This window comes from Carassius carassius, chromosome 50 (assembly GCF_963082965.1).
Source record: "Carassius carassius chromosome 50, fCarCar2.1, whole genome shotgun sequence".
Lineage (NCBI taxonomy): Eukaryota > Metazoa > Chordata > Actinopteri > Cypriniformes > Cyprinidae > Carassius > Carassius carassius.
The window spans coordinates 20615554-20636528 of NC_081804.1; the positions used below are offsets into that span (position 1 = coordinate 20615554).

Genomic DNA, 20975 nt, shown 5'->3' on the forward strand with positions numbered 1-20975 from the left:
TGCCCGATCTCTGAATCTTAGCATGTTTTGTTCTGGTTACTACTTGGATGGGAGACCGCCTGGGAATACCAGGTGCTGTAAGCTTTTGGGTTTTCTTATGAACTTATATAATGAACTGGAGATTAGAGTGTCTGATCTTTAAATAGCCCTCTCTTTGCAGCAGCTTTCGCTTAAGCCATACCAACCTGGCTATGCCCGATCTCGTCTGATCTCGGAAGCTAAGCAGGTTTGGGCCTGTTTAGTACTTGGATGGGAGACCGCCTGGGAATACAAGGTGCTGTAAACTTTTTGGAACATTTTCACTAGTTATGTAATAATCTTAAAAAAAAAAAAAAGAGACAATGCCCGATCTCTGAATCTTAGCATGTTTGGTTCTGGTTACTACTTGGATGGGAGACTGCCTGGGAATAATACCCGGTGCTTTAAGCTTTTGGGTTTTCTTCCCTACTTATATAATGAACTGGAGATTAGAGTGTCTGATCTTTAAATAGCCCTCTCTTTGCAGCAGCTTTCGTTTACGGCCATACCAACCTGGCTATGCCTGATCTCGTCTGATCTCGGAAGCTAAGCAGGTTTGGGACTGGTTAGTACTTGGATGGGGAACCGCCTCGGAATACCAGGTGCTGAAAGCTTTTTGGAAATTTTTCAAAATCTTTTACTTTTTGGATTTTTTTCACTAATTATATAATAATCGTGCAAAAAAAAAAAAAAAAAAAAAAAAAAAAAGAGTCAATGCCCGATCTCTGAATCTTAGCATGTTTGGTTCCGGTTACTACTTGGATGGGAGACTGCCTGGGAATGCCAGGTGCTGTAAGCTTTTGGGTTTTCTTCCCTACTTATATAATGAACTGGAGATTAGAGTGGCTGATCTTTAAATAGCCCTCTCTCTGAAGCAGCCTTCGCTTATGGCCATACCTGGCTAGTACTTGGATGGGGAACCGCTTCGGAATACCAGGTGCTGAAAGCTTTTTGGAAATTTTTCACAATTTTTTACTTTTTGGATTTTTTCCACTAATTATATAATAATCGTGCAAAAAAAAAAAAAAAAAAAAAAAAAAAAAAAAGAGTCAATGCCCGATCTCTGAATCTTAGCATGTTTGGTTCTGGTTACTACTTGGATGGGAGACTGCCTGGGAATAATACCCGGTGCTTTAAGCTTTTGGGTTTTCTTCCCTACTTATATAATGAACTGGAGATTAGAGTGGCTGATCTTTAAATAGCCCTCTCTCTGAAGCAGCCTTCGCTTACGGCCATACCTGGCTATGCCTGGTTAGTACTTGGATGGGGAACCGCTTCGGAATACCAGGTGCTGAAAGCTTTTTGGAAATTTTTCAAAATTTTTTACTTTTTGGATTATTTCACCTAATTATATAATAATCGTGCAAAAAAAAAAAAAAAAAAAGAGTCAATGCCCGATCTCTGAATCTTAGCATGTTTTGTTCTGGTTACTACTTGGATGGGAGACCGCCTGGGAATACCAGGTGCTGTAAGCTTTTTGGAAAATTTTCACTAGTTATGTAATAATCTTGAAAAAAAAAAAAAAGAGACAATGCCCGATCTCTGAATCTTAGCATGTTTTGTTCTGGTTACTACTTGGATGGGAGACTGCCTGGGAATGCCAGGTGCTGTAAGCTTTTGGGTTTTCTTCCCTACTTATATAATATACTGGAGATTAGAGTGGCTGATCTTTAAATAACCCTCTCTTTGCAGCAGCTTTCGCTTACGGCCATACCAACCTGGCTATCCCCGATCTTGTCTGATCTCGGAAGCTAAGCAGGTTTGGACCTGGTTAGTACTTGGATGGGAGACCGCCTGGGAATACCAGGTGCTGTAAGCTTTGTGGAAAATTTTCACTAGTTATGTAATAATCTTAAAAAAAAACAAAAAAAAAGAGACAATGCCCGATCTCTGAATCTTCGCATGTTTTGTTCTGGTTACTACTTGGATGGGAGACTGCCTGGGAATAATACCCGGTGCTTTAAGGTTTTGGGTTTTCTTCCCTACTTATATAATGAACTGGAGATTAGAGTGGCTGATCTTTAAATAGCCCTCTCTCTGAAGCAGCCTTCGCTTACGGCCATACCTGGCTATGCCTTGTTAGTACTTGGATGGGGAACCGCCTCGGAATACCAGGTGCTGAAAGCTTTTTGGAAATTTTTCAAAATCTTTTACTTTTTGGATTTTTTTCACTAATTATATAATAATCGTGCAAAAAAAAAAAAAAAAAGAGTCAATGCCCGATCTCTGAATCTTAGCATGTTTTGTTCTGGTTACTACTTGGATGGGAGACCGCCTGGGAATACCAGGTGCTGTAAGCTTTTTGGAAAATTTTCACTAGTTATGTAATAATCTTGAAAAAAAAAAAAGAGACAATGCCCGATCTCTGAATCTTAGCATGTTTTGTTCTGGTTACTACTTGGATGGGAAACTGCCTGGGAATAATACCCGGTGCTGTAAGCTTTTGGGTTTTCTTCCCTACTTATATAATGTACTGGAGATTAGAGTGGCTGATCTTTAAATAGCCCTCTCTCTGAAGCAGCCTTCGCTTACGGCCATACCTGGCTATGCCTGGTTAGTACTTGGATGGGGAACCGCTTCGGAATACCAGGTGCTGAAAGCTTTTTGGAAATTTTTCACAATTTTTTACTTTTTGGATTTTTTTCACTGATTATATAATAATCGTGCAAAAAAAAAAAAAAAAAAAAAAAAAAGAGTCAATGCCCGATCTCTGAATCTTAGCATGTTTGGTTCTGGTTACTACTTGGATGGGAGACTGCCTGGGAATAATACCCGGTGCTTTAAGCTTTTGGGTTTTCTTCCCTACTTATATAATGAACTGGAGATTAGAGTGGCTGATCTTTAAATAGCCCTCTCTCTGAAGCAGCCTTCGCTTACGGCCATATCTGGCTATGCCTGGTTAGTACTTGGATGGGAAACCGCTTCGGAATACCAGGTGCTGAAAGCTTTTTGGAAATTTTTCACAATTTTTTACTTTTTGGATTTTTTTCACTAATTATATAATAATCGTGCAAAAAAAAAAAAAAAAAGAGTCAATGCCCGATCTCTGAATCTTAGCATGTTTTGTTCTGGTTACTACTTGGATGGGAGACCGCCTGGGAATACCAGGTGCTGTAAGCTTTTTGGAAAATTTTCACTAGTTATGTAATAATCTTGAAAAAAAAAAAAAAGAGACAATGCCCGATCTCTGAATCTTAGCATGTTTTGTTCTGGTTACTACTTGGATGGGAGACTGCCTGGGAATAATACCCGGTGCTGTAAGCTTTTGGGTTTTCTTCCCTACTTATATAATGTACTGGAGATTAGAGTGGCTGATCTTTAAATAGCCCTCTCTCTGAAGCAGCCTTCGCTTACGGCCATACCTGGCTATGCCTGGTTAGTACTTGAGTGGGGAACTGCCTCGTAATACCAGGTGCTGAAAGCTTTTTGGAAATTTTTCAAAATCCTTTACTTTTTGGATTTTTTTCACTAATTATATAATAATCGTGCAAAAAAAAAAAAAAAAAAAAAAAGAGTCAATGCCCGATCTCTGAATCTTAGCATGTTTGGTTCTGGTTACTACTTGGATGGGAGACTGCCTGGGAATAATACCCGGTGCTTTAAGCTTTTGGGTTTTCTTCCCTACTTATATAATGAACTGGAGATTAGAGTGGCTGATCTTTAAATAGCCCTCTCTCTGAAGCAGCCTTCGCTTACGGCCATACCTGGCTATGCCTGGTTAGTACTTGGATGGGGAACCGCTTCGGAATACCAGGTGCTGAAAGCTTTTTGGAAATTTTTCACAATTTTTTACTTTTTGGATTTTTTTCACTGATTATATAATAATCGTGCAAAAAAAAAAAAAAAAAAAAAAAAAAAGAGTCAATGCCGATCTCTGAATCTTAGCATGTTTGGTTCTGGTTACTACTTGGATGGGAGACTGCCTGGGAATAATACCCGGTGCTTTAAGCTTTTGGGTTTTCTTCCCTACTTATATAATGAACTGGAGATTAGAGTGGCTGATCTTTAAATAGCCCTCTCTCTGAAGCAGCCTTCGCTTACGGCCATATCTGGCTATGCCTGGTTAGTACTTGGATGGGAAACCGCTTCGGAATACCAGGTGCTGAAAGCTTTTTGGAAATTTTTCACAATTTTTTACTTTTTGGATTTTTTTCACTAATTATATAATAATCGTGCAAAAAAAAAAAAAAAAAAAAAAAGAGTCAATGCCCGATCTCTGAATCTTAGCATGTTTTGTTCTGGTTACTACTTGGATGGGAGACCGCCTGGGAATACCAGGTGCTGTAAGCTTTTTGGAAAATTTTCACTAGTTATGTAATAATCTTGAAAAAAAAAAAAAGAGACAATGCCCGATCTCTGAATCTTAGCATGTTTTGTTCTGGTTACTACTTGGATGGGAGACTGCCTGGGAATAATACCCGGTGCTGTAAGCTTTTGGGTTTTCTTCCCTACTTATATAATGTACTGGAGATTAGAGTGGCTGATCTTTAAATAGCCCTCTCTCTGAAGCAGCCTTCGCTTACGGCCATACCTGGCTATGCCTGGTTAGTACTTGAGTGGGGAACTGCCTCGTAATACCAGGTGCTGAAAGCTTTTTGGAAATTTTTCAAAATCTTTTACTTTTTGGATTTTTTTCACTAATTATATAATAATCGTGCAAAAAAAAAAAAAAAAAAAAAAAGAGTCAATGCCCGATCTCTGAATCTTAGCATGTTTGGTTCTGGTTACTACTTGGATGGGAGACTGCTTGGGAATGCCAGGTGCTGTAAGCTTTTGGGTTTTCTTCCCTACTTATATAATATACTGGAGATTAGAGTGGCTGATCTTTAAATAACCCTCTCTTTGCAGCAGCTTTCGCTTACGGCCATACCAACCTGGCTATGCCCGATCTCGTCTGATCTCGGAAGCTAAGCAGGTTTGGGCCTGGTTAGTACTTGGATAGGAGACCGCCTGGGAATACCAGGTGCTGTAAGCTTTGTGGAAAATTTTCACTAGTTATGTAATAATCTTAAAAAAAAAAAAAAAAAAAGAGACAATGCCCGATCTCTGAATCTTAGCATGTTTTGTTCTGGTTACTACTTGGATGGGAGACTGCCTGGGAATAATACCCGGTGCTTTAAGGTTTTGGGTTTTCTTCCCTACTTATATAATGAACTGGAGATTAGAGTGGCTGATCTTTAAATAGCCCTCTCTCTGAAGCAGCCTTCGCTTACGGCCATACCTGGCTATGCCTTGTTAGTACTTGGATGGGGAACCGCCTCGGAATACCAGGTGCTGAAAGCTTTTTGGAAATTTTTCAAAATCTTTTACTTTTTGGATTTTTTTCACTAATTATATAATAATCGTGCAAAAAAAAAAAAAAAAAGAGTCAATGCCCGATCTCTGAATCTTAGCATGTTTTGTTCTGGTTACTACTTGGATGGGAGACCGCCTGGGAATACCAGGTGCTGTAAGCTTTTTGGAAAATTTTCACTAGTTATGTAATAATCTTGAAAAAAAAAAAAGAGACAATGCCCGATCTCTGAATCTTAGCATGTTTTGTTCTGGTTACTACTTGGATGGGAGACTGCCTGGGAATAATACCCGGTGCTGTAAGCTTTTGGGTTTTCTTCCCTACTTATATAATGTACTGGAGATTAGAGTGGCTGATCTTTAAATAGCCCTCTCTCTGAAGCAGCCTTCGCTTACGGCCATACCTGGCTATGCCTGGTTAGTACTTGGATGGGGAACCGCTTCGGAATACCAGGTGCTGAAAGCTTTTTGGAAATTTTTCACAATTTTTTACTTTTTGGATTTTTTTCACTGATTATATAATAATCGTGCAAAAAAAAAAAAAAAAAAAAAAAAAAGAGTCAATGCCCGATCTCTGAATCTTAGCATGTTTGGTTCTGGTTACTACTTGGATGGGAGACTGCCTGGGAATAATACCCGGTGCTTTAAGCTTTTGGGTTTTCTTCCCTACTTATATAATGAACTGGAGATTAGAGTGGCTGATCTTTAAATAGCCCTCTCTCTGAAGCAGCCTTCGCTTACGGCCATATCTGGCTATGCCTGGTTAGTACTTGGATGGGAAACCGCTTCGGAATACCAGGTGCTGAAAGCTTTTTGGAAATTTTTCACAATTTTTTACTTTTTGGATTTTTTTCACTAATTATATAATAATCGTGCAAAAAAAAAAAAAAAAAGAGTCAATGCCCGATCTCTGAATCTTAGCATGTTTTGTTCTGGTTACTACTTGGATGGGAGACCGCCTGGGAATACCAGGTGCTGTAAGCTTTTTGGAAAATTTTCACTAGTTATGTAATAATCTTGAAAAAAAAAAAAAAGAGACAATGCCCGATCTCTGAATCTTAGCATGTTTTGTTCTGGTTACTACTTGGATGGGAGACTGCCTGGGAATAATACCCGGTGCTGTAAGCTTTTGGGTTTTCTTCCCTACTTATATAATGTACTGGAGATTAGAGTGGCTGATCTTTAAATAGCCCTCTCTCTGAAGCAGCCTTCGCTTACGGCCATACCTGGCTATGCCTGGTTAGTACTTGAGTGGGGAACTGCCTCGTAATACCAGGTGCTGAAAGCTTTTTGGAAATTTTTCAAAATCCTTTACTTTTTGGATTTTTTTCACTAATTATATAATAATCGTGCAAAAAAAAAAAAAAAAAAAAAAAAGAGTCAATGCCCGATCTCTGAATCTTAGCATGTTTGGTTCTGGTTACTACTTGGATGGGAGACTGCCTGGGAATAATACCCGGTGCTTTAAGCTTTTGGGTTTTCTTCCCTACTTATATAATGAACTGGAGATTAGAGTGGCTGATCTTTAAATAGCCCTCTCTCTGAAGCAGCCTTCGCTTACGGCCATACCTGGCTATGCCTGGTTAGTACTTGGATGGGGAACCGCTTCGGAATACCAGGTGCTGAAAGCTTTTTGGAAATTTTTCACAATTTTTTACTTTTTGGATTTTTTTCACTGATTATATAATAATCGTGCAAAAAAAAAAAAAAAAAAAAAAAAAAAGAGTCAATGCCCGATCTCTGAATCTTAGCATGTTTGGTTCTGGTTACTACTTGGATGGGAGACTGCCTGGGAATAATACCCGGTGCTTTAAGCTTTTGGGTTTTCTTCCCTACTTATATAATGAACTGGAGATTAGAGTGGCTGATCTTTAAATAGCCCTCTCTCTGAAGCAGCCTTCGCTTACGGCCATATCTGGCTATGCCTGGTTAGTACTTGGATGGGAAACCGCTTCGGAATACCAGGTGCTGAAAGCTTTTTGGAAATTTTTCACAATTTTTTACTTTTTGGATTTTTTTCACTAATTATATAATAATCGTGCAAAAAAAAAAAAAAAAAAAAAAAGAGTCAATGCCCGATCTCTGAATCTTCGCATGTTTTGTTCTGGTTACTACTTGGATGGGAGACTGCCTGGGAATAATACCCGGTGCTTTAAGGTTTTGGGTTTTCTTCCCTACTTATATAATGAACTGGAGATTAGAGTGGCTGATCTTTAAATAGCCCTCTCTCTGAAGCAGCCTTCGCTTACGAATTTTTCACGAATTTTTTCTTACGAATTTAATGAATTTTTCACAATTTTTTACTTTTTGGATTTTTTTCACTAGTTATGTAATAATCTTAAAAAAAAACAAAAAAAAAGAGACAATGCCCGATCTCTGAATCTTCGCATGTTTTGTTCTGGTTACTACTTGGATGGGAGACTGCCTGGGAATAATACCCGGTGCTTTAAGGTTTTGGGTTTTCTTCCCTACTTATATAATGAACTGGAGATTAGAGTGGCTGATCTTTAAATAGCCCTCTCTCTGAAGCAGCCTTCGCTTACGGCCATACCTGGCTATGCCTTGTTAGTACTTGGATGGGGAACCGCCTCGGAATACCAGGTGCTGAAAGCTTTTTGGAAATTTTTCAAAATCTTTTACTTTTTGGATTTTTTTCACTAATTATATAATAATCGTGCAAAAAAAAAAAAAAAAAGAGTCAATGCCCGATCTCTGAATCTTAGCATGTTTTGTTCTGGTTACTACTTGGATGGGAGACCGCCTGGGAATACCAGGTGCTGTAAGCTTTTTGGAAAATTTTCACTAGTTATGTAATAATCTTGAAAAAAAAAAAAGAGTCAATGCCCGATCTCTGAATCTTAGCATGTTTGGTTCTGGTTACTACTTGGATGGGAGACTGCTTGGGAATGCCAGGTGCTGTAAGCTTTTGGGTTTTCTTCCCTACTTATATAATATACTGGAGATTAGAGTGGCTGATCTTTAAATAACCCTCTCTTTGCAGCAGCTTTCGCTTACGGCCATACCAACCTGGCTATGCCCGATCTCGTCTGATCTCGGAAGCTAAGCAGGTTTGGGCCTGGTTAGTACTTGGATAGGAGACCGCCTGGGAATACCAGGTGCTGTAAGCTTTGTGGAAAATTTTCACTAGTTATGTAATAATCTTAAAAAAAAAAAAAAAAAAAAGAGACAATGCCCGATCTCTGAATCTTAGCATGTTTTGTTCTGGTTACTACTTGGATGGGAGACTGCCTGGGAATAATACCCGGTGCTTTAAGGTTTTGGGTTTTCTTCCCTACTTATATAATGAACTGGAGATTAGAGTGGCTGATCTTTAAATAGCCCTCTCTCTGAAGCAGCCTTCGCTTACGGCCATACCTGGCTATGCCTTGTTAGTACTTGGATGGGGAACCGCCTCGGAATACCAGGTGCTGAAAGCTTTTTGGAAATTTTTCAAAATCTTTTACTTTTTGGATTTTTTTCACTAATTATATAATAATCGTGAAAAAAAAAAAAAAAAAAAAAAAAAAAGAGTCAATGTCCGATCTCTGAATCTTAGCATGTTTGGTTCTGGTTACTACTTGGATGGGAGACTGCCTGGGAATAATACCCGGTGCTTTAAGCTTTTGGGTTTTCTTCCCTACTTATATAATGAACTGGAGATTAGAGTGGCTGATCTTTAAATAGCCCTCTCTCTGAAGCAGCCTTCGCTTACGGCCATATCTGGCTATGCCTGGTTAGTACTTGGATGGGAAACCGCTTCGGAATACCAGGTGCTGAAAGCTTTTTGGAAATTTTTCACAATTTTTTACTTTTTGGATTTTTTTCACTAATTATATAATAATCGTGCAAAAAAAAAAAAAAAAAAAAAAAAAGAGTCAATGCCCGATCTCTGAATCTTAGCATGTTTTGTTCTGGTTACTACTTGGATGGGAGACCGCCTGGGAATACCAGGTGCTGTAAGCTTTTTGGAAAATTTTCACTAGTTATGTAATAATCTTGAAAAAAAAAAAAAAGAGACAATGCCCGATCTCTGAATCTTAGCATGTTTTGTTCTGGTTACTACTTGGATGGGAGACTGCCTGGGAATAATACCCGGTGCTGTAAGCTTTTGGGTTTTCTTCCCTACTTATATAATGTACTGGAGATTAGAGTGGCTGATCTTTAAATAGCCCTCTCTCTGAAGCAGCCTTCGCTTACGGCCATACCTGGCTATGCCTGGTTAGTACTTGAGTGGGGAACTGCCTCGTAATACCAGGTGCTGAAAGCTTTTTGGAAATTTTTCAAAATCCTTTACTTTTTGGATTTTTTTCACTAATTATATAATAATCGTGCAAAAAAAAAAAAAAAAAAAAAAAGAGTCAATGCCCGATCTCTGAATCTTAGCATGTTTGGTTCTGGTTACTACTTGGATGGGAGACTGCCTGGGAATAATACCCGGTGCTTTAAGCTTTTGGGTTTTCTTCCCTACTTATATAATGAACTGGAGATTAGAGTGGCTGATCTTTAAATAGCCCTCTCTCTGAAGCAGCCTTCGCTTACGGCCATACCTGGCTATGCCTGGTTAGTACTTGGATGGGGAACCGCTTCGGAATACCAGGTGCTGAAAGCTTTTTGGAAATTTTTCACAATTTTTTACTTTTTGGATTTTTTTCACTGATTATATAATAATCGTGCAAAAAAAAAAAAAAAAAAAAAAAAAAAGAGTCAATGCCCGATCTCTGAATCTTAGCATGTTTGGTTCTGGTTACTACTTGGATGGGAGACTGCCTGGGAATAATACCCGGTGCTTTAAGCTTTTGGGTTTTCTTCCCTACTTATATAATGAACTGGAGATTAGAGTGGCTGATCTTTAAATAGCCCTCTCTCTGAAGCAGCCTTCGCTTACGGCCATATCTGGCTATGCCTGGTTAGTACTTGGATGGGAAACCGCTTCGGAATACCAGGTGCTGAAAGCTTTTTGGAAATTTTTCACAATTTTTTACTTTTTGGATTTTTTTCACTAATTATATAATAATCGTGCAAAAAAAAAAAAAAAAAAAAAAAGAGTCAATGCCCGATCTCTGAATCTTAGCATGTTTTGTTCTGGTTACTACTTGGATGGGAGACCGCCTGGGAATACCAGGTGCTGTAAGCTTTTTGGAAAATTTTCACTAGTTATGTAATAATCTTGAAAAAAAAAAAAAGAGACAATGCCCGATCTCTGAATCTTAGCATGTTTTGTTCTGGTTACTACTTGGATGGGAGACTGCCTGGGAATAATACCCGGTGCTGTAAGCTTTTGGGTTTTCTTCCCTACTTATATAATGTACTGGAGATTAGAGTGGCTGATCTTTAAATAGCCCTCTCTCTGAAGCAGCCTTCGCTTACGGCCATACCTGGCTATGCCTGGTTAGTACTTGAGTGGGGAACTGCCTCGTAATACCAGGTGCTGAAAGCTTTTTGGAAATTTTTCAAAATCTTTTACTTTTTGGATTTTTTTCACTAATTATATAATAATCGTGCAAAAAAAAAAAAAAAAAAAAAAAGAGTCAATGCCCGATCTCTGAATCTTAGCATGTTTTGTTCTGGTTACTACTTGGATGGGAGACCGCCTGGGAATACCAGGTGCTGTAAGCTTTTTGGAAAATTTTCACTAGTTATGTAATAATCTTGAAAAAAAAAAAAAAGAGACAATGCCCGATCTCTGAATCTTAGCATGTTTTGTTCTGGTTACTACTTGGATGGGAGACTGCCTGGGAATAATACCCGGTGCTGTAAGCTTTTGGGTTTTCTTCCCTACTTATATAATGTACTGGAGATTAGAGTGGCTGATCTTTAAATAGCCCTCTCTCTGAAGCAGCCTTCGCTTACGGCCATACCTGGCTATGCCTGGTTAGTACTTGAGTGGGGAACTGCCTCGTAATACCAGGTGCTGAAAGCTTTTTGGAAATTTTTCAAAATCTTTTACTTTTTGGATTTTTTTCACTAATTATATAATAATCGTGCAAAAAAAAAAAAAAAAAAAAAAAGAGTCAATGCCCGATCTCTGAATCTTAGCATGTTTGGTTCTGGTTACTACTTGGATGGGAGACTGCTTGGGAATGCCAGGTGCTGTAAGCTTTTGGGTTTTCTTCCCTACTTATATAATATACTGGAGATTAGAGTGGCTGATCTTTAAATAACCCTCTCTTTGCAGCAGCTTTCGCTTACGGCCATACCAACCTGGCTATGCCCGATCTCGTCTGATCTCGGAAGCTAAGCAGGTTTGGGCCTGGTTAGTACTTGGATAGGAGACCGCCTGGGAATACCAGGTGCTGTAAGCTTTGTGGAAAATTTTCACTAGTTATGTAATAATCTTAAAAAAAAAAAAAAAAAAAGAGACAATGCCCGATCTCTGAATCTTAGCATGTTTTGTTCTGGTTACTACTTGGATGGGAGACTGCCTGGGAATAATACCCGGTGCTTTAAGGTTTTGGGTTTTCTTCCCTACTTATATAATGAACTGGAGATTAGAGTGGCTGATCTTTAAATAGCCCTCTCTCTGAAGCAGCCTTCGCTTACGGCCATACCTGGCTATGCCTTGTTAGTACTTGGATGGGGAACCGCCTCGGAATACCAGGTGCTGAAAGCTTTTTGGAAATTTTTCAAAATCTTTTACTTTTTGGATTTTTTTCACTAATTATATAATAATCGTGAAAAAAAAAAAAAAAGAGTCAATGCCCGATCTCTGAATCTTAGCATGTTTGGTTCTGGTTACTACTTGGATGGGAGACTGCCTGGGAATAATACCCGGTGCTTTAAGCTTTTGGGTTTTCTTCCCTACTTATATAATGAACTGGAGATTAGAGTGGCTGATCTTTAAATAGCCCTCTCTCTGAAGCAGCCTTCGCTTACGGCCATATCTGGCTATGCCTGGTTAGTACTTGGATGGGAAACCGCTTCGGAATACCAGGTGCTGAAAGCTTTTTGGAAATTTTTCACAATTTTTTACTTTTTGGATTTTTTTCACTAATTATATAATAATCGTGCAAAAAAAAAAAAAAAAAGAGTCAATGCCCGATCTCTGAATCTTAGCATGTTTTGTTCTGGTTACTACTTGGATGGGAGACCGCCTGGGAATACCAGGTGCTGTAAGCTTTTTGGAAAATTTTCACTAGTTATGTAATAATCTTGAAAAAAAAAAAAAAGAGACAATGCCCGATCTCTGAATCTTAGCATGTTTTGTTCTGGTTACTACTTGGATGGGAGACTGCCTGGGAATAATACCCGGTGCTGTAAGCTTTTGGGTTTTCTTCCCTACTTATATAATGTACTGGAGATTAGAGTGGCTGATCTTTAAATAGCCCTCTCTCTGAAGCAGCCTTCGCTTACGGCCATACCTGGCTATGCCTGGTTAGTACTTGAGTGGGGAACTGCCTCGTAATACCAGGTGCTGAAAGCTTTTTGGAAATTTTTCAAAATCCTTTACTTTTTGGATTTTTTTCACTAATTATATAATAATCGTGCAAAAAAAAAAAAAAAAAAAAAAAGAGTCAATGCCCGATCTCTGAATCTTAGCATGTTTGGTTCTGGTTACTACTTGGATGGGAGACTGCCTGGGAATAATACCCGGTGCTTTAAGCTTTTGGGTTTTCTTCCCTACTTATATAATGAACTGGAGATTAGAGTGGCTGATCTTTAAATAGCCCTCTCTCTGAAGCAGCCTTCGCTTACGGCCATACCTGGCTATGCCTGGTTAGTACTTGGATGGGGAACCGCTTCGGAATACCAGGTGCTGAAAGCTTTTTGGAAATTTTTCACAATTTTTTACTTTTTGGATTTTTTTCACTGATTATATAATAATCGTGCAAAAAAAAAAAAAAAAAAAAAAAAAAAGAGTCAATGCCCGATCTCTGAATCTTAGCATGTTTGGTTCTGGTTACTACTTGGATGGGAGACTGCCTGGGAATAATACCCGGTGCTTTAAGCTTTTGGGTTTTCTTCCCTACTTATATAATGAACTGGAGATTAGAGTGGCTGATCTTTAAATAGCCCTCTCTCTGAAGCAGCCTTCGCTTACGGCCATATCTGGCTATGCCTGGTTAGTACTTGGATGGGAAACCGCTTCGGAATACCAGGTGCTGAAAGCTTTTTGGAAATTTTTCACAATTTTTTACTTTTTGGATTTTTTTCACTAATTATATAATAATCGTGCAAAAAAAAAAAAAAAAAAAAAAAGAGTCAATGCCCGATCTCTGAATCTTAGCATGTTTTGTTCTGGTTACTACTTGGATGGGAGACCGCCTGGGAATACCAGGTGCTGTAAGCTTTTTGGAAAATTTTCACTAGTTATGTAATAATCTTGAAAAAAAAAAAAAAGAGACAATGCCCGATCTCTGAATCTTAGCATGTTTTGTTCTGGTTACTACTTGGATGGGAGACTGCCTGGGAATAATACCCGGTGCTGTAAGCTTTTGGGTTTTCTTCCCTACTTATATAATGTACTGGAGATTAGAGTGGCTGATCTTTAAATAGCCCTCTCTCTGAAGCAGCCTTCGCTTACGGCCATACCTGGCTATGCCTGGTTAGTACTTGAGTGGGGAACTGCCTCGTAATACCAGGTGCTGAAAGCTTTTTGGAAATTTTTCAAAATCTTTTACTTTTTGGATTTTTTTCACTAATTATATAATAATCGTGCAAAAAAAAAAAAAAAAAAAAAAAGAGTCAATGCCCGATCTCTGAATCTTAGCATGTTTGGTTCTGGTTACTACTTGGATGGGAGACTGCTTGGGAATGCCAGGTGCTGTAAGCTTTTGGGTTTTCTTCCCTACTTATATAATATACTGGAGATTAGAGTGGCTGATCTTTAAATAACCCTCTCTTTGCAGCAGCTTTCGCTTATGGCCATACCAACCTGGCTATGCCCGATCTCGTCTGATCTCGGAAGCTAAGCAGGTTTGGGCCTGGTTAGTACTTGGATAGGAGACCGCCTGGGAATACCAGGTGCTGTAAGCTTTGTGGAAAATTTTCACTAGTTATGTAATAATCTTAAAAAAAAAAAAAAAAAAAGAGACAATGCCCGATCTCTGAATCTTAGCATGTTTTGTTCTGGTTACTACTTGGATGGGAGACTGCCTGGGAATAATACCCGGTGCTTTAAGGTTTTGGGTTTTCTTCCCTACTTATATAATGAACTGGAGATTAGAGTGGCTGATCTTTAAATAGCCCTCTCTCTGAAGCAGCCTTCGCTTACGGCCATACCTGGCTATGCCTTGTTAGTACTTGAATGGGGAACCGCCTCGGAATACCAGGTGCTGAAAGCTTTTTGGAAATTTTTCAAAATCTTTTACTTTTTGGATTTTTTTCACTAATTATATAATAATCGTGAAAAAAAAAAAAAAAAAAAAAAAAAAAGAGTCAATGTCCGATCTCTGAATCTTAGCATGTTTGGTTCTGGTTACTACTTGGATGGGAGACTGCCTGGGAATAATACCCGGTGCTTTAAGCTTTTGGGTTTTCTTCCCTACTTATATAATGAACTGGAGATTAGAGTGGCTGATCTTTAAATAGCCCTCTCTCTGAAGCAGCCTTCGCTTACGGCCATACCTGGCTATGCCTGGTTAGTACTTGGATGGGGAACCGCTTCGGAATACCAGGTGCTGAAAGCTTTTTGGAAATTTTTCACAATTTTTTACTTTTTGGATTTTTTTCACTGATTATATAATAATCGTGCAAAAAAAAAAAAAAAAAAAAAAAAAAGAGTCAATGCCCGATCTCTGAATCTTAGCATGTTTGGTTCTGGTTACTACTTGGATGGGAGACTGCCTGGGAATAATACCCGGTGCTTTAAGCTTTTGGGTTTTCTTCCCTACTTATATAATGAACTGGAGATTAGAGTGGCTGATCTTTAAATAGCCCTCTCTCTGAAGCAGCCTTCGCTTACGGCCATATCTGGCTATGCCTGGTTAGTACTTGGATGGGAAACCGCTTCGGAATACCAGGTGCTGAAAGCTTTTTGGAAATTTTTCACAATTTTTTACTTTTTGGATTTTTTTCACTAATTATATAATAATCGTGCAAAAAAAAAAAAAAAAAGAGTCAATGCCCGATCTCTGAATCTTAGCATGTTTTGTTCTGGTTACTACTTGGATGGGAGACCGCCTGGGAATACCAGGTGCTGTAAGCTTTTTGGAAAATTTTCACTAGTTATGTAATAATCTTGAAAAAAAAAAAAAAGAGACAATGCCCGATCTCTGAATCTTAGCATGTTTTGTTCTGGTTACTACTTGGATGGGAGACTGCCTGGGAATAATACCCGGTGCTGTAAGCTTTTGGGTTTTCTTCCCTACTTATATAATGTACTGGAGATTAGAGTGGCTGATCTTTAAATAGCCCTCTCTCTGAAGCAGCCTTCGCTTACGGCCATACCTGGCTATGCCTGGTTAGTACTTGAGTGGGGAACTGCCTCGTAATACCAGGTGCTGAAAGCTTTTTGGAAATTTTTCAAAATCCTTTACTTTTTGGATTTTTTTCACTAATTATATAATAATCGTGCAAAAAAAAAAAAAAAAAAAAAAAGAGTCAATGCCCGATCTCTGAATCTTAGCATGTTTGGTTCTGGTTACTACTTGGATGGGAGACTGCCTGGGAATAATACCCGGTGCTTTAAGCTTTTGGGTTTTCTTCCCTACTTATATAATGAACTGGAGATTAGAGTGGCTGATCTTTAAATAGCCCTCTCTCTGAAGCAGCCTTCGCTTACGGCCATACCTGGCTATGCCTGGTTAGTACTTGGATGGGGAACCGCTTCGGAATACCAGGTGCTGAAAGCTTTTTGGAAATTTTTCACAATTTTTTACTTTTTGGATTTTTTTCACTGATTATATAATAATCGTGCAAAAAAAAAAAAAAAAAAAAAAAAAAAGAGTCAATGCCCGATCTCTGAATCTTAGCATGTTTGGTTCTGGTTACTACTTGGATGGGAGACTGCCTGGGAATAATACCCGGTGCTTTAAGCTTTTGGGTTTTCTTCCCTACTTATATAATGAACTGGAGATTAGAGTGGCTGATCTTTAAATAGCCCTCTCTCTGAAGCAGCCTTCGCTTACGGCCATACCTGGCTATGCCTGGTTAGTACTTGGATGGGAAACCGCTTCGGAATACCAGGTGCTGAAAGCTTTTTGGAAATTTTTCACAATTTTTTACTTTTTGGATTTTTTTCACTAATTATATAATAATCGTGCAAAAAAAAAAAAAAAAAAAAAAAGAGTCAATGCCCGATCTCTGAATCTTCGCATGTTTTGTTCTGGTTACTACTTGGATGGGAGACTGCCTGGGAATAATACCCGGTGCTTTAAGGTTTTGGGTTTTCTTCCCTACTTATATAATGAACTGGAGATTAGAGTGGCTGATCTTTAAATAGCCCTCTCTCTGAAGCAGCCTTCGCTTACGAATTTTTCACGAATTTTTTCTTACGAATTTAATGAATTTTTCACAATTTTTTACTTTTTGGATTTTTTTCACTAGTTATGTAATAATCTTAAAAAAAAACAAAAAAAAAGAGACAATGCCCGATCTCTGAATCTTCGCATGTTTTGTTCTGGTTACTACTTGGATGGGAGACTGCCTGGGAATAATACCCGGTGCTTTAAGGTTTTGGGTTTTCTTCCCTACTTATATAATGAACTGGAGATTAGAGTGGCTGATCTTTAAATAGCCCTCTCTCTGAAGCAGCCTTCGCTTACGGCCATACCTGGCTATGCCTTGTTAGTACTTGGATGGGGAACCGCCTCGGAATACCAGGTGCTGAAAGCTTTTTGGAAATTTTTCAAAATCTTTTACTTTTTGGATTTTTTTCACTAATTATATAATAATCGTGCAAAAAAAAAAAAAAAAAGAGTCAATGCCCGATCTCTGAATCTTAGCATGTTTTGTTCTGGTTACTACTTGGATGGGAGACCGCCTGGGAATACCAGGTGCTGTAAGCTTTTTGGAAAATTTTCACTAGTTATGTAATAATCTTGAAAAAAAAAAAAGAGTCAATGCCCGATCTCTGAATCTTAGCATGTTTGGTTCTGGTTACTACTTGGATGGGAGACTGCTTGGGAATGCCAGGTGCTGTAAGCTTTTGGGTTTTCTTCCCTACTTATATAATATACTGGAGATTAGAGTGGCTGATCTTTAAATAACCCTCTCTTTGCAGCAGCTTTCGCTTACGGCCATACCAACCTGGCTATGCCCGATCTCGTCTGATCTCGGAAGCTAAGCAGGTTTGGGCCTGGTTAGTACTTGGATAGGAGACCGCCTGGGAATACCAGGTGCTGTAAGCTTTGTGGAAAATTTTCACTAGTTATGTAATAATCTTAAAAAAAAAAAAAAAAAAAGAGACAATGCCCGATCTCTGAATCTTAGCATGTTTTGTTCTGGTTACTACTTGGATGGGAGACTGCCTGGGAATAATACCCGGTGCTTTAAGGTTTTGGGTTTTCTTCCCTACTTATATAATGAACTGGAGATTAGAGTGGCTGATCTTTAAATAGCCCTCTCTCTGAAGCAGCCTTCGCTTACGGCCATACCTGGCTATGCCTTGTTAGTACTTGGATGGGGAACCGCCTCGGAATACCAGGTGCTGAAAGCTTTTTGGAAATTTTTCAAAATCTTTTACTTTTTGGATTTTTTTCACTAATTATATAATAATCGTGAAAAAAAAAAAAAAAAAAAAAAAAAAAGAGTCAATGTCCGATCTCTGAATCTTAGCATGTTTGGTTCTGGTTACTACTTGGATGGGAGACTGCCTGGGAATAATACCCGGTGCTTTAAGCTTTTGGGTTTTCTTCCCTACTTATATAATGAACTGGAGATTAGAGTGGCTGATCTTTAAATAGCCCTCTCTCTGAAGCAGCCTTCGCTTACGGCCATATCTGGCTATGCCTGGTTAGTACTTGGATGGGAAACCGCTTCGGAATACCAGGTGCTGAAAGCTTTTTGGAAATTTTTCACAATTTTTTACTTTTTGGATTTTTTTCACTAATTATATAATAATCGTGCAAAAAAAAAAAAAAAAAAAAAAAAAGAGTCAATGCCCGATCTCTGAATCTTAGCATGTTTTGTTCTGGTTACTACTTGGATGGGAGACCGCCTGGGAATACCAGGTGCTGTAAGCTTTTTGGAAAATTTTCACTAGTTATGTAATAATCTTGAAAAAAAAAAAAAAGAGACAATGCCCGATCTCTGAATCTTAGCATGTTTTGTTCTGGTTACTACTTGGATGGGAGACTGCCTGGGAATAATACCCGGTGCTGTAAGCTTTTGGGTTTTCTTCCCTACTTATATAATGTACTGGAGATTAGAGTGGCTGATCTTTAAATAGCCCTCTCTCTGAAGCAGCCTTCGCTTACGGCCATACCTGGCTATGCCTGGTTAGTACTTGAGTGGGGAACTGCCTCGTAATACCAGGTGCTGAAAGCTTTTTGGAAATTTTTCAAAATCCTTTACTTTTTGGATTTTTTTCACTAATTATATAATAATCGTGCAAAAAAAAAAAAAAAAAAAAAAAGAGTCAATGCCCGATCTCTGAATCTTAGCATGTTTGGTTCTGGTTACTACTTGGATGGGAGACTGCCTGGGAATAATACCCGGTGCTTTAAGCTTTTGGGTTTTCTTCCCTACTTATATAATGAACTGGAGATTAGAGTGGCTGATCTTTAAATAGCCCTCTCTCTGAAGCAGCCTTCGCTTACGGCCATACCTGGCTATGCCTGGTTAGTACTTGGATGGGGAACCGCTTCGGAATACCAGGTGCTGAAAGCTTTTTGGAAATTTTTCACAATTTTTTACTTTTTGGATTTTTTTCACTGATTATATAATAATCGTGCAAAAAAAAAAAAAAAAAAAAAAAAAAAGAGTCAATGCCCGATCTCTGAATCTTAGCATGTTTGGTTCTGGTTACTACTTGGATGGGAGACTGCCTGGGAATAATACCCGGTGCTTTAAGCTTTTGGGTTTTCTTCCCTACTTATATAATGAACTGGAGATTAGAGTGGCTGATCTTTAAATAGCCCTCTCTCTGAAGCAGCCTTCGCTTACGGCCATATCTGGCTATGCCTGGTTAGTACTTGGATGGGAAACCGCTTCGGAATACCAGGTGCTGAAAGCTTTTTGGAAATTTTTCACAATTTTTTACTTTTTGGATTTTTTTCACTAATTATATAATAATCGTGCAAAAAAAAAAAAAAAAAAAAAAAAGAGTCAATGCCCGATCTCTGAATCTTAGCATGTTTTGTTCTGGTTACTACTTGGATGGGAGACCGCCTGGGAATACCAGGTGCTGTAAGCTTTTTGGAAAATTTTCACTAGTTATGTAATAATCTTGAAAAAAAAAAAAAAGAGACAATGCCCGATCTCTGAATCTTAGCATGTTTTGTTCTGGTTACTACTTGGATGGGAGACTGCCTGGGAATAATACCCGGTGCTGTAAGCTTTTGGGTTTTCTTCCCTACTTATATAATGTACTGGAGATTAGAGTGGCTGATCTTTAAATAGCCCTCTCTCTGAAGCAGCCTTCGCTTACGGCCATACCTGGCTATGCCTGGTTAGTACTTGAGTGGGGAACTGCCTCGTAATACCAGGTGCTGAAAGCTTTTTGGAAATTTTTCAAAATCTTTTACTTTTTGGATTTTTTTCACTAATTATATAATAATCGTGCAAAAAAAAAAAAAAAAAAAAAAAGAGTCAATGCCCGATCTCTGAATCTTAGCATGTTTGGTTCTGGTTACTACTTGGATGGGAGACTGCTTGGGAATGCCAGGTGCTGTAAGCTTTTGGGTTTTCTTCCCTACTTATATAATATACTGGAGATTAGAGTGGCTGATCTTTAAATAACCCTCTCTTTGCAGCAGCTTTCGCTTACGGCCATACCAACCTGGCTATGCCCGATCTCGTCTGATCTCGGAAGCTAAGCAGGTTTGGGCCTGGTTAGTACTTGGATAGGAGACCGCCTGGGAATACCAGGTGCTGTAAGCTTTGTGGAAAATTTTCACTAGTTATGTAATAATCTTAAAAAAAAAAAAAAAAAAGAGACAATGCCCGATCTCTGAATCTTAGCATGTTTTGTTCTGGTTACTACTTGGATGGGAGACTGCCTGGGAATAATACCCGGTGCTTTAAGGTTTTGGGTTTTCTTCCCTACTTATATAATGAACTGGAGATTAGAGTGGCTGATCTTTAAATAGCCCTCTCTCTGAAGCAGCCTTCGCTTACGGCCATACCTGGCTATGCCTTGTTAGTACTTGGATGGGGAACCGCCTCGGAATACCAGGTGCTGAAAGCTTTTTGGAAATTTTTCAAAATCTTTTACTTTTTGGATTTTTTTCACTAATTATATAATAATCGTGAAAAAAAAAAAAAAAAAAAAAAAAAAAGAGTCAATGTCCGATCTCTGAATCTTAGCATGTTTGGTTCTGGTTACTACTTGGATGGGAGACTGCCTGGGAATAATACCCGGTGCTTTAAGCTTTTGGGTTTTCTTCCCTACTTATATAATGAACTGGAGATTAGAGTGGCTGATCTTTAAATAGCCCTCTCTCTGAAGCAGCCTTCGCTTACGGCCATACCTGGCTATGCCTGGTTAGTACTTGGATGGGGAACCGCTTCGGAATACCAGGTGCTGAAAGCTTTTTGGAAATTTTTCACAATTTTTTACTTTTTGG

The 20975-nt window shown here is 38.7% G+C and overlaps 7 non-coding genes and 2 pseudogenes across 7 annotated transcripts; all 9 read left to right on the top strand.

Moving 5' to 3' along the window:
* The first annotated feature begins 168 nt into the window (after positions 1 to 168).
* On the top strand, positions 169 to 286 carry LOC132133854 (5S ribosomal RNA; annotated as a pseudogene).
* A 227-nt stretch (positions 287 to 513) lies between these two features.
* On the top strand, positions 514 to 632 carry LOC132133853 (5S ribosomal RNA; annotated as a pseudogene).
* A 1086-nt stretch (positions 633 to 1718) lies between these two features.
* On the top strand, positions 1719 to 1837 carry LOC132133911 (5S ribosomal RNA). The gene has a single exon (XR_009429297.1). It is a non-coding gene; the product is annotated as a 5S ribosomal RNA (ribosomal RNA).
* Positions 1838 to 4874: 3037 nt separating this feature from the next.
* LOC132133893 (5S ribosomal RNA) lies at positions 4875 to 4993 on the top strand. The gene has a single exon (XR_009429279.1). It is a non-coding gene; the product is annotated as a 5S ribosomal RNA (ribosomal RNA).
* A 3326-nt stretch (positions 4994 to 8319) lies between these two features.
* LOC132133894 (5S ribosomal RNA) lies at positions 8320 to 8438 on the top strand. The gene has a single exon (XR_009429280.1). It is a non-coding gene; the product is annotated as a 5S ribosomal RNA (ribosomal RNA).
* A 3055-nt stretch (positions 8439 to 11493) lies between these two features.
* LOC132133895 (5S ribosomal RNA) lies at positions 11494 to 11612 on the top strand. The gene has a single exon (XR_009429281.1). It is a non-coding gene; the product is annotated as a 5S ribosomal RNA (ribosomal RNA).
* Positions 11613 to 14164: 2552 nt separating this feature from the next.
* On the top strand, positions 14165 to 14283 carry LOC132133905 (5S ribosomal RNA). The gene has a single exon (XR_009429291.1). It is a non-coding gene; the product is annotated as a 5S ribosomal RNA (ribosomal RNA).
* A 3195-nt stretch (positions 14284 to 17478) lies between these two features.
* LOC132133897 (5S ribosomal RNA) lies at positions 17479 to 17597 on the top strand. Its single transcript, XR_009429283.1, has one exon. It is a non-coding gene; the product is annotated as a 5S ribosomal RNA (ribosomal RNA).
* Positions 17598 to 20170: 2573 nt separating this feature from the next.
* Positions 20171 to 20289, top strand: LOC132133898 (5S ribosomal RNA). The gene has a single exon (XR_009429284.1). It is a non-coding gene; the product is annotated as a 5S ribosomal RNA (ribosomal RNA).
* The last annotated feature ends 686 nt before the right edge of the window (positions 20290 to 20975 follow it).